The following is a 15,219-nucleotide window of genomic DNA, read 5'->3' on the forward strand; positions in this document are numbered from 1 at the left end:
AACTCTAGTGGTCGGACTAGCATGTTGTATATGGTCGTGGTCGCTTTCTTCATAATGGAGATCATGAGGGAGGTAGATGCTCTCATTTATTTTAAAAATTCAAACTCTTCCTTGATAGCATGTATATTATCCTCTTCTAGCAAGGGGCGTGTGATCACTAGCTAAGATCCCCTTTTTCAATAGGGATGGCAATTTTGCTTTCATATGTGAGTCAAAAGAGAGTCTCTCTAGTTGTTGAATGTAGTGTGATTCAATATGCCCATAGGACATGTGGGAGTTAATCCACTCAGTTCCCTTTAGCTGCATTAAGTTTTTGCTTCAATCCTCTTAACAACACTCGGTTTACTGCTTCGGTCTACACACTTATTTGAGGATTTTCCATTGTCATGAAGTGTTGTTTAACCTTCAAGTATTTTAATAATTTCTTCAAATTCTTATCCATAAATAGTGTCATGTTATCTTCCACGATGGTACAACTATCTACAATTGTTAATTGAACTTGTCAGACTTGATGATGACAACATATTATGTCAAACAAAGTTCAATGAAGTATATATCTATCAAAGTCATTTTAATAATCAATATGTTCCTTGTGATGTCAAAGGTCAAGCCAGCTCAGTGACGACAACACCTTAGTTCAAACACATTCGATGAAGTCCTTACTAAAAGCTATCTTGTGATCTCAGATGATGACATCCAATCAAGAATACCTCTCAAGCCTCATCAATTAGAAGAGTCAAGTTACAAATGAATTGCTAAAGTCAATGATGAATCTAGCAAAGAGACTTGAAGCTTTAAAGTTGTGTAAAAGATGAAGTGTGAAAGTTTGCCTGATCATGTGCTTAGTTCGTGTCTGAGTGATCAATTAAATGTAAAGGTATAAAAGTATCTCTTGAGATACATTAGGGAAACTCACACACACTCGAAATGTTTTTGAATCCTCCCTCAATTTACTAAAACAACTGAAAAATATTTTATACGTGTGCTTTATTGATTAAGGATTTATTTAATCGATTAGGATTAATTTTTACATTATTTAATTGATTACTTAATTAGGACTAATCAATTAACACGTTTGTAACACCTACAATCAATTAGATAATCCTTTAATTGTTTAATGACGGCGAAGTTCAAATTGTTTTCATATTTGGCTTGTCTAATCAATTAACAACTAGGTTTAATTGATTAGAACATGAAAAATGTCCACGATTTCTTTTCCTTTTTGAGCCAATTATTTTCTTAAAAATAGCGAGTTTCTTCTCATTTCATTTTACACCATTGTTTAATTTTGAAATCATTCCTTCTCAATTTCTACTCTCTTCTTCTAATTTTTATTTCCTTTCACCAATGTTACCATTGAAGGATAGAAAAACACTTAGAAAGGGGGGGATTGAATAAGTGTGACTTAAAATCTTGAGTGATAAAAATAAAATGCACAATTATTTTTATCCTGGTTCGCTGTTAACGAAGCTACTCCAGTCCACCCCCGCAGAGATGATTTACCTCAACTGAGGATTTAATCCACTAATCGCACGGATTACAATGGTTTTCCACTTAGCCGCAACTAAGTCTTCCAGAGTCTTCTGATCACAACCTGATCACTCCAGGAACAACTGCTTAGTTCACTCCTAAGACTTTTCTAGAGTCTACTGATCAACACGATCACTCTAGGCTTAGTTCACTCCTAAGACTTTCTGCTCAGCCAACTGCCAAGACTTCCTGCTCAGCCAACTGCCAAGACTTCCTGCTCAGCTAACTGCTAAGACTTCCTAGAGTATACTGATCAACTGATCACTCTAGTTCCTTACAACTTAATGTAATCTATTCAAGAGTTTACAAATGCTTCTTAAAAGCGATAATCACAACTGTGATATTTCTCTTACAATTTAAGCTTAATCTCACTAAGATATTACAACAGCAATGTAGTGAGCTTTGATGAAGATGAAGATTCTGAGTTTAGATTTGAACAGAGTTTCAGCAAGTTAATTTGAATTGTATTGGTGCGAAATCGTTAACCTTGCTTCTCATCAGAACTTCATATTTATAGGCGTTGAGAAGATGACCGTTGAATGCATTTAATGCTTTGCGTGTTCCGTACAGCTTTGCATTTAATGTTATACGCTTTTGTCAACTACCTCGAGCCTTGTTCACGCTGTGTCTACTGACGTAGCCTTTAGTAGCTTTAACGTTCCTTTTGTCAGTCAGCGTAGTCTGCCACGTGTACTTCCTTCTGATCTGATGTTTGTGAATACGACGTTTGAATATCATCAGAGTCAAACAGCTTGGTGCACAGCATCTTCTGATCTTCTGACCTTGAAGTGCTTCTGAGCGTGATACCATCTTCTGATCTTCAGTGCTTCTGATCTCATGTTCTTCTGATGCTTCCATAGACCCATGTTCTGATTCTGCTTCGACCATCTTCTGATGTCTTGCCAGACCATGTTCTGATGTTGCATGCTGAACCATTCGAGACACATCTTCTGAGCGCTGAATTATGCGTACTCTTTATATATTTCCTGAAAGGGAAATTGCATTGGATTAGAGTACCATATTATCTTAAGCAAAATTCATATTATTGTTATCATCAAAACTAAGATAATTGATAAGAACAAATCTTGTTCTAACAATCTCCCCCTTTTTGATGATGACAAAAACATATATAAATGATATGAATTTGCGATCAGAAAGAGTAGACGGCAAAAGACAAATTACACAGCTATAGCATAAGCATATGAATATGTCTCCCCCTGAGATTAACAATCTCCCCCTGAGATAAATAATCTCCCCCTGAAATAAATACTCGAAGAACTTTGATAAAAGACTTCCCTGATTATTTCGGTAGAGACGATCATATGAGCTTCTGTCTTCAGAGAATTCATAGCTTCTGACTTCTGCTTCCATTGGACAGCTTCAGAACTTGAATTTCTTTAGATCCTTAGAACACTCACAGCTTCTGACTTCTGCTTCCATTCAGGACAGCTTCAGAACTTGAGTTTCTTTGATCTTCAGAACATTCACAGCTTCTGATTTCTGCTTCCATTCAGGACAGCTTCAGAACTTGAATTTCTGGATCTTTTGGAGCATTCACATCTTCTGATTTCTGCTTCCCTCGGATAGCTTCAGAACTTTGAATGTCTACCAACATCACTTCATGCTAGATTTGTATCAGAACATTGTTGAATGTACCATAGCATTATCTGAGCATCTCTACATCTTGAAATGTTACAGAACAAAAAACTAAACGACAAAAGTCAGCATGAACGAGTTAGAACATAGAATGTATATTCAAATACATGATATGTATCAGAGCCAAATGTATCAGAGCATTTAGGCTAAAAACATGTATCAGAGCAAATAATGTATCAGAGCCATAACATTATATGTATCAGGGCAAATAGAATTTTGTCATAACAGGATAGACAATGATATTCAAATTCTATTATCAGTGCTTCTGATTCATTCTTCTTTCTTGCTTCTGATCTCTGAAGCTTGACAGCGCTCAGCTTGCTTCAGTTTCCATGGTTTTGCTTCTAGTGTTTGCTTTGAAGATTCACTTCACTTCTCTGTACCTGCAAAACACTTAAACCATATAGAACTTGCAGTTCTTGTTAGTGAATGCAACTGATTAAATCAAATCATTTATCACAGTATTTCTCCCCCTTTTTTGTCATATCATCAAAAAATAGAAAAGATTCAGATGAATAAAAACAGAACACATGGAGGAAGAAAATGATTTCATTTAGGTTCAACCAATGGGTACAGAAGTACAAGATGAAAAAATCAGATGCACAGAAACAAAACAGATGCAAAGAAAAGAAAGAAACAACATAGACTCAATCTAAGATGGCCCTAGTCTTGACAAGATCTTGGCCAGCATCTGTTTAACATCGTTGTTGTGTCCTTCTTGCCTTTCAATGAAAGCATCATACTTGTCATTGAGTGAGCTTTGCTCATCCTGTCTCCTCTGAATCGCTTCTAGGGTCCTTGCAAGACGAGAAGGTTCATCAGAAGAAGCTTCACCGCTTTCAACCACAGGAATGACATGTTGATCTGCAGCTTCCATAGAAGTATCATTTGCTGGGATATCCTCAACAGGGTCTGATTTAGCAACATGATCTTCAGCATCTGCTTCTTGCATAGAAGCATCTCCATACTCTGCAGCAGGAATTTCCGAGTCTCCATTCTCTAGAGCCTGAAGAATGGCAGCTAGATTCCTTGGAGCAGAGGGACCTTCCACTTCTGGTGGGTCAACAACTTCTGGAATGACCAAGCTAGGGTCTTTCTTAGAAGGGTTTTCCCTCAGAAAGTCAAATAAGGTCTTGAAGTCTCCTAGCAGAACAGGATACTCAGGAATCCAGAGAACCATGTCCCTGCATGGGTTTGCTTCCATTGCAGCAGCCAGTCTCAATACTTCCAATTCATCCACAAAGGGCTTCTCTTCCAAAAGATATCTTCCTTTGAGGCGAGCAAACCAGAAGTCTTCATAATTCCTCAGAATTCCACGAGGTCGTGGGGCAGCAGCTACACAGGCTTCCTGAAGTTCTAAAAACAGAGCATCTGATTCTCTGCGAAAGATCCTCCAGAAGTTTCGCATAGCAACATCATTCAATCCAGAACTTTCAGCGAGTCTGAGAGTATCAAAGGTACTTCTGAGATTCCTCTTTATGTTGTCAAAAACTACACCAATAGGATATACAGGGCTGGATTTTATTTGGGTTTTTGAAAAGGCAGGGTTGGAGGTGAAGTATGGAAGAGGTTCTCTATCCAACCTATAAGAAGATTCTGCTTCAGTATCAGAATCTAACACTACCACTTCAGCTTCAGGACGAGGCTTGGGAGTGTAGTTGCAATCACGGAGCAGTTGCTCATGTGATGCAGAGGTTGGAAAAGGAGAATCACAAGGATTGTTTTGAGAGGTGGAGGGAGTATGTTCAAGAGTGGTATTGGGAGAAGGTTGAGATGGAAAGAGAGTTTGAAGGGGTTGTATATTCAAAACCAGATTGTCAACAGCTTGGTCAGAGACAAGATTAGTGGAGGGTGAAGGAGACGGAATAGATTTAGGAGATGGTGGAGTTTTTGTAAGGGGAAATGGTGAGGGAGGAAGAGAATTGGATTTGTTTGCATGTGAAGAAGGAATGGTTATAGGAGAAGATGGTGGTGTAAGAATATGGACAACAACGGGTGATTCTGATGAGGCTTTTTCTGGATCAGGGGTAGGTACAACTTCTATTGGTGTAACTTCTGATCGAACAACAGGAACAGAAATAGGTTCAGAGATACATATACCTTTGGAACCTTTCAGAAGCGCTTTGGTCACATCCTCCGTTTTCTTCAGCTTTTTACTCTTCGGCTCTTCAATAAACTTTGCTTTGCCTCTAGAGATTTCTTTTCTTCTGGCATAAGCCTGAACTTCTTGTTGATTTTCAGCTTCTTGAGGGATATTGTCTTCATCAGAGCTTTGAATAATCATTTTCCTCTTCTTGGTTATCTTCTTTTCAACAACTTCAACTATCTCATCATTTTTGTTTGACTTCTTCTTCTTTTTCTCTTTCTCAAAGTCATCAGATACGGCCTTAACAACATTAGCAATCACCTTTTTAGAAACCTCTTGTTTCTTAGAGACAACAGAAGGATAATCATGCTTTCTTTTAGTTCTTTCTTCCCTTTTGCGATTTACTTTGAAAGGGGCACCTTTGTCTTGATCTTTAAAGCTCTTATTCTCTTCAAGAGATTTCAGATAGACAGTTTTGACTTCAGGTACCTCACTATTGAAGAAGGTTTCAAAGTCATCCAGAACTGGTTCTCTTATGGTTCTTGTTCCAGCTAGAGGTTCAGGAACTTTGAGAAAAGTGTCAATGATTTTCATCTTCTTTAAAGAGAAGGCATTCAGACAAGATCCAGTGGTGACAGCAAGATCTTTGATGATACCTTCAGACTCCAGACTTTCAACAATCTTAGAATGTATCAGAAGGTTTGTAATAATCCTACCAAAAGGAATGGTTGTTCCAGCATTTTCCTTTCTGAAAGCATTCCTGGAATCCTTTACTGCTTTCCACATATGGTTGAAGATAATGTAGATCGCATCAACCTTCTTCTGAGTGGCAATGCAATAAAGAACATACCTTTGATCATTACTGATGAAATCCGAGGCATGAGTTGATTTCCTATGATAGAAACACCCGAGAAGGATCTTTGTCCAGATTCTGTAGATATCTCTCAGGTTCTTAACATGTGTAGTTTTCTTGACATTTTTATAGAGAGTGGATAGAATATCTTCCACATCTTCTCTTTGATCAGACTCAAAAACCCCTTCAGGATTTTTCAGATCAAACATCACTCTTAGGATGTTTTCAGTAACAACAACAGACTTTCCATGGACGAAGGAGAGTATAGCTTTTGGTGCAACCACAGCATGTACCCAGAATTCTTTGACAAGATCCGGATAAACAGGGCCGACGAACTCAGCAAACAACGAGGTCCATCCTTGAAAGATGATGTCTTCTTTAAGGTGAAATTGATTTTCTTCAAGGTTATCAAAGTCGACCATGAGTTCACACAAAACTTCCAATTTATCTTTGGGGATGGAGCATGCAACAACAGGGGTGAGTTCCTGGTGTGTTTCATCGTGCATATGAAGAAGAGTAGATGAACCAGCAAAATGAGATGAAGAAGCAGCCATTGATGCAGAATGAACGAAAACGAGCAAGAGAAGCGAACTAGGTTTTCGATTAGGGTTTTTAGAAAAAACGGCTAAAAACTTTTCAAACGAGAGAATGCAAGAAGAGAGAGAGACAAAGGAGCGAAAAAGATGTATGATATGATTTGAAAAGCATATATAGAGACAAAAAAATTGAACAGTTCCAGAATCAAAGGAAATCAATTTTATTAAATGATGAGTGACGTGAGGAGAGAGAACGTGGTAAATGAAATAATTTAAAAGCAGTTACCTAGGTCGGCGTCTTTTCAACTGCACGCTTTGTACAAACCGTACAGACACGTGTTCATCATTTGATAATAGATGACAGCTGTAAATATCAGAGAGATTTTACGCCTTCAAATTTTGATCACTGCTTCTGAGTTGATCAAGTTTCTCTTCTGGAAATACTCCTTCTGAAGTGCTGATATAAGTTTGAATGATCTTCTGATCCATTACTTCTGATATACACAGCTTCTGGAGGTTTACTTCATTGTTCTGCAGCTTCTGATAAGACAAAACTGTATCTGCAGAAATTCTTAAGCTCTTTGTTTCATCAGAAATAAGTTTATCATCAAAACAGATGTTTATTGATTTGTCCACAATCAATGTTTCAATGTTGTATATTCTGTAGCATTTAGAGCAATCAGAATAATCAAGAATGAAACACCAAAGCTTTAGAGACAAACAAAACAGATGGTTCCAAGACTAATAAACTTTCTTTTCTGAATTCCTACAAACAAAGTTTCTTCAACAGATTTAAGAACCAGAACTTGAAAGACAATCTTTCTTCCCTTCAAGTGTTGAGACCAACTTGAATCCAGGTGTCAAGTCATGTTGAATGTTGTCTTCTTTGTTATCAAGAGAATCTGCAAAAGAAATAATCTTCTTCTTTGGTACCCACATCTTCTTGGGTCCTTTCTTGTTAGATTTCCTCAAGTTCTGATTGAACTTGGGTTTTACATTATAAGCAATAGGAGGAACAGCATGATAATTCTTAATGTGAGTTTCATGATATTTCCTAGGTTGTGTCACATGCTTCTTAGTGTGTGTTATGTGAAAACTTTGTGCATGTGAGGTGTGCCTAATATCATGAGAGTGGCCATACTTGAACTGATCATACAATGGCTTGTATGTAATTTTCATTTCATCAACAGGTTCAAGTTTGTATGGGGTTTCACCCTCATAACCAATGCCAACTCTTTTGTTTCCAGACACAGCATATATCATAGAAGCTAGCTGACTTCTGCCAATACTTCTAGATAAGAACTTTCTGAAACTTAAATCATATTCTTTCAGAATATGGTTCAGACTAGGAGTGGATTTTTCTGAATCAGAAGGAGATCCAACATTATTGGATAATTTTAAAAGTTTTTCTTTTAATTCAGAATTCTCCAACTCAAGCTTCTTTGTTTCAAATTCAAATTGCTTTTTCAGCTTTTTGTATTTGAGACTAATCTGAGACTTGAGTTCCAGAAGTTCAGTTAGACCGGAAACTAACTCATCTCTAGTAAGTTCAGAAAATACCTCTTCAGAATCTGATTCTGATGTAGATTCTGATCCGTCATCTTCTGTCGCCATCAGCGCACAGTTGGCCTGCTCATCTTCTGAATCATCTTCTGACTCATCCCAGGTTGCCATAAGACCTTTCTTCTTATGAAACTTTTTCTTGGGACTTTCCTTCTGAAGATTTGGACATTCATTCTTGTAGTGTCCAGGCTCATTGCATTCATAGCACATGACCTTCTTTTTGTCAAATCTTCTTTCATCAGAAGATTCTCCACGTTCAAATTTCCTTGAACTTCTGAAGCCTCTGAACTTCCTTTGCTTGGTCTTCCAGAGTTGATTTAGCCTTCTGGAAATCATGGACAATTCATCTTCTTCTTCAGATTCTGATTCTTCAGGATCTTCTTCTCTAGCCTGAAAAGCGTTAGTGCATTCCTTGATATTAGATTTTAATGCAATAGATTTACCTTTCTTTTGAGGCTCATTTGCGTCCAGCTCAATCTCATGGCTTCTCAAGGCACTGATAAGCTCTTCCAGAGAAACTTCATTCAGATTCTTCGCAATCTTGAATGCAGTCACCATCGGACCCCATCTTCTGGGTAAGCTTCTGATGATCTTCTTCACATGATTAGCCTTGGTGTATCCTTTGTCAAGAACTCTCAATCCAGCAGTAAGAGTTTGAAATCTCGAAAACATCTTTTCAATGTCTTCATCATCCTCCATCTTGAAGGCTTCATACTTCTGGATTAAGGCAAGAGCTTTTGTCTCCTTGACTTGAGCATTTCCTTCATGAGTCATTTTCAAGGACTCATATATGTCATAGGCCGTTTCCCTGTTAGATATCTTCTCATACTCTGCATGAGAGATAGCATTCAGCAAAACAGTTCTACATTTATGATGATTCCTGAAAAGCTTCTTTTGATCATCATTCATTTCTTGCCTTGACAGCTTTACGCCTCTGGCATTTACAGGATGTTTGTAACCATCCATCAGAAGATCCCATAGATCACCATCTAGACCCAGAAAGTAACTTTCCAGTTTATCTTTCCAGTATTCAAAGTTTTCACCATCAAATACCGGCGGTCTAGTATAACCATTGTTACCGTTGTATTGCTCAGCAGAGCCAGATGTAGATGCAGGTGTAGGTATAGTCCTTTCACTTTCATCAACCATCTTTTAGATGAAGCGTTTTTCTCTTCCTGAATCTTTTCTAAACACGGTTAAGTGCTTGCACCTTAGAACCGGCGCTCTGATGCCAATTGAAGGATAGAAAAACACTTAGAAAGGGGGGGATTGAATAAGTGTGACTTAAAATCTTGAGTGATAAAAATAAAATGCACAATTATTTTTATCCTGGTTCGCTGTTAACGAAGCTACTCCAGTCCACCCCCGCAGAGATGATTTACCTCAACTGAGGATTTAATCCACTAATCGCACGGATTACAATGGTTTTCCACTTAGCCGCAACTAAGTCTTCCAGAGTCTTCTGATCACAACCTGATCACTCCAGGAACAACTGCTTAGTTCACTCCTAAGACTTTTCTAGAGTCTACTGATCAACACGATCACTCTAGGCTTAGTTCACTCCTAAGACTTTCTGCTCAGCCAACTGCCAAGACTTCCTGCTCAGCCAACTGCCAAGACTTCCTGCTCAGCTAACTGCTAAGACTTCCTAGAGTATACTGATCAACTGATCACTCTAGTTCCTTACAACTTAATGTAATCTATTCAAGAGTTTACAAATGCTTCTTAAAAGCGATAATCACAACTGTGATATTTCTCTTACAATTTAAGCTTAATCTCACTAAGATATTACAACAGCAATGTAGTGAGCTTTGATGAAGATGAAGATTCTGAGTTTAGATTTGAACAGAGTTTCAGCAAGTTAATTTGAATTGTATTGGTGCGAAATCGTTAACCTTGCTTCTCATCAGAACTTCATATTTATAGGCGTTGAGAAGATGACCGTTGAATGCATTTAATGCTTTGCGTGTTCCGTACAGCTTTGCATTTAATGTTATACGCTTTTGTCAACTACCTCGAGCCTTGTTCACGCTGTGTCTACTGACGTAGCCTTTAGTAGCTTTAACGTTCCTTTTGTCAGTCAGCGTAGTCTGCCACGTGTACTTCCTTCTGATCTGATGTTTGTGAATACGACGTTTGAATATCATCAGAGTCAAACAGCTTGGTGCACAGCATCTTCTGATCTTCTGACCTTGAAGTGCTTCTGAGCGTGATACCATCTTCTGATCTTCAGTGCTTCTGATCTCATGTTCTTCTGATGCTTCCATAGACCCATGTTCTGATTCTGCTTCGACCATCTTCTGATGTCTTGCCAGACCATGTTCTGATGTTGCATGCTGAACCATTCGAGACACATCTTCTGAGCGCTGAATTATGCGTACTCTTTATATATTTCCTGAAAGGGAAATTGCATTGGATTAGAGTACCATATTATCTTAAGCAAAATTCATATTATTGTTATCATCAAAACTAAGATAATTGATAAGAACAAATCTTGTTCTAACAACCTTTGTGCCTTGAGTGTGAAAAATACATGTGATATCGTTGTTGTATATTGATGTTGTTCTCAGTTTGTTCTTATTCAAGAGCGCGATTCACTTGAGTAATATCCTGGTTCTTGAGATAATCTCTATTTGTTTATTGAGATTAGCCGGTAAAAATCTCTGTTAAGTTTGTGAGTTTAGTCTGTTAAAAATTTTGTTTGGTTTGGAGACCAATTCGTGTAAAATCTCTATTGTAATCTCTCAAACTCTATCTCTTTATTTTCTGTAATTTAATTTCTTTTCTCTCTAATTCTATCCTTTATCTTCCCCTTTGCTTTATTTCTCTTGGACGCACCTTTGCTTTATTTCTCTTGGATGCCTATTCCAAGTACAACCAGATTTCCATGAACGAGAAGAGTCATAATAAGACAATGTTCTTGATGGAGCACACCAAATATAAATACAATGTAATAACATTTTATTTAAAAATGTAGGTTGTATTTACTTGAGGATGACGGATAAGATTTTTGAGTAAGTGAACATCGACATGCTATAAGTCTACATAGATGACTTGATTGTCGAATTCGAGGACGTAGGGTTACACGAAGACAATCTTACTATTGTATTCAACCTTGTACAATAGTTTGACATGAGATTTAATCTGAAGAAGTACACGTTTAAGATCAAAGTCATTAAATTCTTTGAATTCTATGTCCATAAAGCGCAGAGTCAGGTCAAACTCCAAAAAGAACTCTCCACAAATAACTCTAATTTAACACTAATTTGACTATCAATTCTAATTAAAACGTGTACAAGAACCGAAAATAATCCGACTTAATTTAAACCAAACGTCAGACTAAGCCACATTCCAACTTCGTCGGTCCTAATTAAAATACTACTTTTCCGGTCTCGACCGACGTCCAAATCGAAATCTCCAAACTGTCATAAGCCGAAGCATAGGCGGACTCCATATTTATATCTTTTGCTTTGATATGTCACCGCACGACGGTAGTTTCAATATTATTCCAACATACATATACGCTGTCGTTGATTTTGGCAAGAAAATAATGAGCCTCACATTTAGATTTTTTTTCTTCTTCTAACTCTACAATATTAAATTTACGTGTGCATCAACCTAACATTCACATTAATTATGCTTGGCCAAATTTCATATTCAAGTGCAGGCTCCAACCGTTTCCTAAAACCTAACTAACAATAAATTTGCAACCTCGTCCCATTTCATACCTGAACACCCCATTTGTCCGAGTATAGTTGGCCACATTTCAATAATAATATAGAGAATAATACTCAAATACCAATTATAAATGAATAATACTTTTTACATAAGAAAACTAAGAAATTTAGTCAAAAAAGGATAAGTAACCGACATAGTACACCAACGAACCTATTGACATTTAGCCATAAATAGATACATCCTTGTCCTTTGGTGGCTCCAATATTAATGAAACTCATGGGGTCCTCTTGACCCACAACTCCAACCATATTCTCTTCAATGTTGTCCCCAAAAGTTCCATTTCTATGCTTGTTTTCAGATTCAGCATGGAATTAGGAATTTACACAATTCACCAAGCCTGAAAACTATATGGAAATTATTCTAAAAATAAATAAAATACAAGAAAGTTTAATACAATATTAAAATTTGGTCACAAGAGAAAACAAAAGTGGCATATAGAACCTAACACTTTGACATTTTTATAGTTGCTCTACAAATTCTTATATTACAATCGAATGTCGGAAAAATGTTGCTAGTGATATTTACCGTTGTAGACTGTAATTTAAAATCACGTAAGAACGAGAAAATAATCTTGAACTTGTGAGCTTTGAGTTGCTATCGTCTTCAAAGATTGTATCTTTCTTCATCGACATTAGTTGTAGCTATTGTTGTATAAACATTCATTCTTGTTGCATCATGGGCATGCAAGAATATGATGAAGACTCCATAAAAAGATGATAAATATAAACTATGAAGAAAGAAGAAAATGATGAAGTTTTGTTATTCAAGTTGTATATGCATAAAAATGGTGAAATGGAAACAGAATCAGTTGTGAAGTGGGTTTGGTCCAGTTGGAACTAGCCTCTTCTCTACACCAAATCTTGGATCAATCTCATAATCATTGGAAGGTGAAACTTGTTTATGTAATCTTTGTAGCTTGGTGCATAAGGAATGAGTGTTTCTCTTAGAAAAAGAATCACAATCAAGAAGATGAAGATGTTGGTTGTGAGTGTTTCTTGAAGAAGAAGAAAATGGGTGTTTTGGGGAATGAAGTCTACAATTGGCTAAAGAGAAGAAAAAGAGAAGGAACAAGAAGATGATGAGTCTTCTACATGGTGATGAAGATAGAGATCTCTTCATTTCTAAAACAGAGGAAAAACAGAGGAATGGGAAGTGAAAAGTGAGGTTTGATGAAGAATGAAAGAAGGAGTGAAATGTGAATGATGAGGAATTGAGGATGATGAAGTTTAAAGAAAATGAGAGTATTAATGCAAAACAAGAGACACATGAAAGTGTGTAATGGCAAAGAAAAAGAAAGGGGGGCTAGGTCAATTAATTTTAGGGTTTTGGATATGTAGTCACCAATCAAGTTCACATCTTTCAATCACATCAAAAGGGTCATGGAATTTATATGTGGATTTTTGTAAGGGATGGTGTGGATGATTTCAAACAATTGTGACTTTTGGGATGGCCAAAGAAAAAAAGAAAGTTGGGTTAGAGAGGGAAAATGGTATTTTGGGTTGGGTGATTTTAATGACCTATAATTATGTATGGTTGTGTTTTGACTGGTATGTGTTCATGACGTATACCTAAAATAATTGCTTATTTTTAATTAAGATTGTATGATTTACAAGATAAAAGTGAAGCAATTTGGTTTGGTTTTTAGAAAGTGGGTTAGAGTTTGATATTGTATCTTATTCTATGATACTAGTGTTAGGTCATGGGTGTACCTTGATAAAGGGTATACAACCAAATTGAATAGTTATTGCTAACTTTGATACATTTTATTGTGTTATTAATGTTATTAATGTTCTTGAAATTGGAATGCTTTTGGTATTATTTTATTTAGAAAACTTTTGATACTAATTACTTTCGTGGGTAAATTTTTAAGGTTCACAAAGATTTAATAATTGATTTATTTATTGAAACTTAAAGAAGAAGTGCTTGAAAAAGAACATATTATACATGAAATAACTTTACATTAATCTCTTAATTTAATAGTGTAGTTAAAAGGATGGACTAATTCGTATTATGTGACTTTCATGTATGAATTTTTGAGATACAATAAGATTTTCTTTTTAAGTGTTTTATGATTAATGAAGCTTTTAGTTTCTTCTTAAGCGAGCTATCATATGTTTTATTTTTGTTTGTCATTTTGATTTGGCTGAATCTTTGAACATTGTTGTTTAGCCTTAAATTCCTCTAACAATATGTCTTTGAATATGATGGCGCCCAAAGGATGTTAATGTTTAATAGAATTTTCGCTTTTCTGTGTTGAATAACTTATTTTGATTTGGTTGTCGTATTTGTATGTTCTTTAAAAGTTGAAAATTTTGGGTGAGCCATTCCTTGTATAATATTGTTTTGGCGGTCTAGTGTACGATGGCAATTTGGTTGATTTAGGCGAATTTTGGACATAACAACTTTCTTTAGGGTGCTAAATTGTCTCTAATGGTGCAAAGATATCTTAGAGGGTGCAATAATACCCTGAAGAATGCACGATACTCTAAAGGGTGCAATAATATCCCAAAGAAAATATTAATAATACTTTGAAAGGCACGACAATACTCTGAAGGGCGCAATGATATCTTAGAGGACGCAATGATTTTTTATATACTCAATGGGTGAGCTAAAGAGAGCATAACTTAGTAAATATGGAGACTCATTTAAAACCCCTCAATTTCTAAGGAAAAGAGTGTCACCTTACTCCTTTTATTGATATATTGAGTCATATACAAATTATGGCAGTATGCTTCCTTGCCTTATTAAATTGGAAAAAAAAGATTATATGCAATAGAGCCTCGAATATACTTAATTCCAAGATCTATGGATAGGTTCACCATTAAATATTTCTAACTTGTAGGTGCCATGTGATAGCCTTTCTTTGATATCCATAGAGATTACTCGGGAGTTGTATTTCCTTGCAGCTCTCTATTTTGTTGTATATTCTTGTATGTGGGCGATCCCACATGCTTCTTTGAGTAGACTTGCATCATATTTAAGGCATGAAATGCAAGTCAGATTGAAATGGGAAAGGTAATCTTGGATTTGCACTGCAGAAGGACATTGAAGTAACTATTTGGCCGGTTAGCCAACTGTAAGTCTTCACCTTGTGTCATGCGTCACCTGATGAGAATACATTTTCAATGACATGAAGAATGTTATTCAAAATGTTGTAACAAATTCCTCAGTCAAAGCTTGGAAAGAGAAAAGTTGAACAAGACAGCTTCTCTCTCCTATATTGTATGGTGCATCGTTAGCAAGGATGATTTTATCTT

Source organism: Vicia villosa, linkage group LG2 (genome assembly GCF_029867415.1).
Source record: "Vicia villosa cultivar HV-30 ecotype Madison, WI linkage group LG2, Vvil1.0, whole genome shotgun sequence".
Lineage (NCBI taxonomy): Eukaryota > Viridiplantae > Streptophyta > Magnoliopsida > Fabales > Fabaceae > Vicia > Vicia villosa.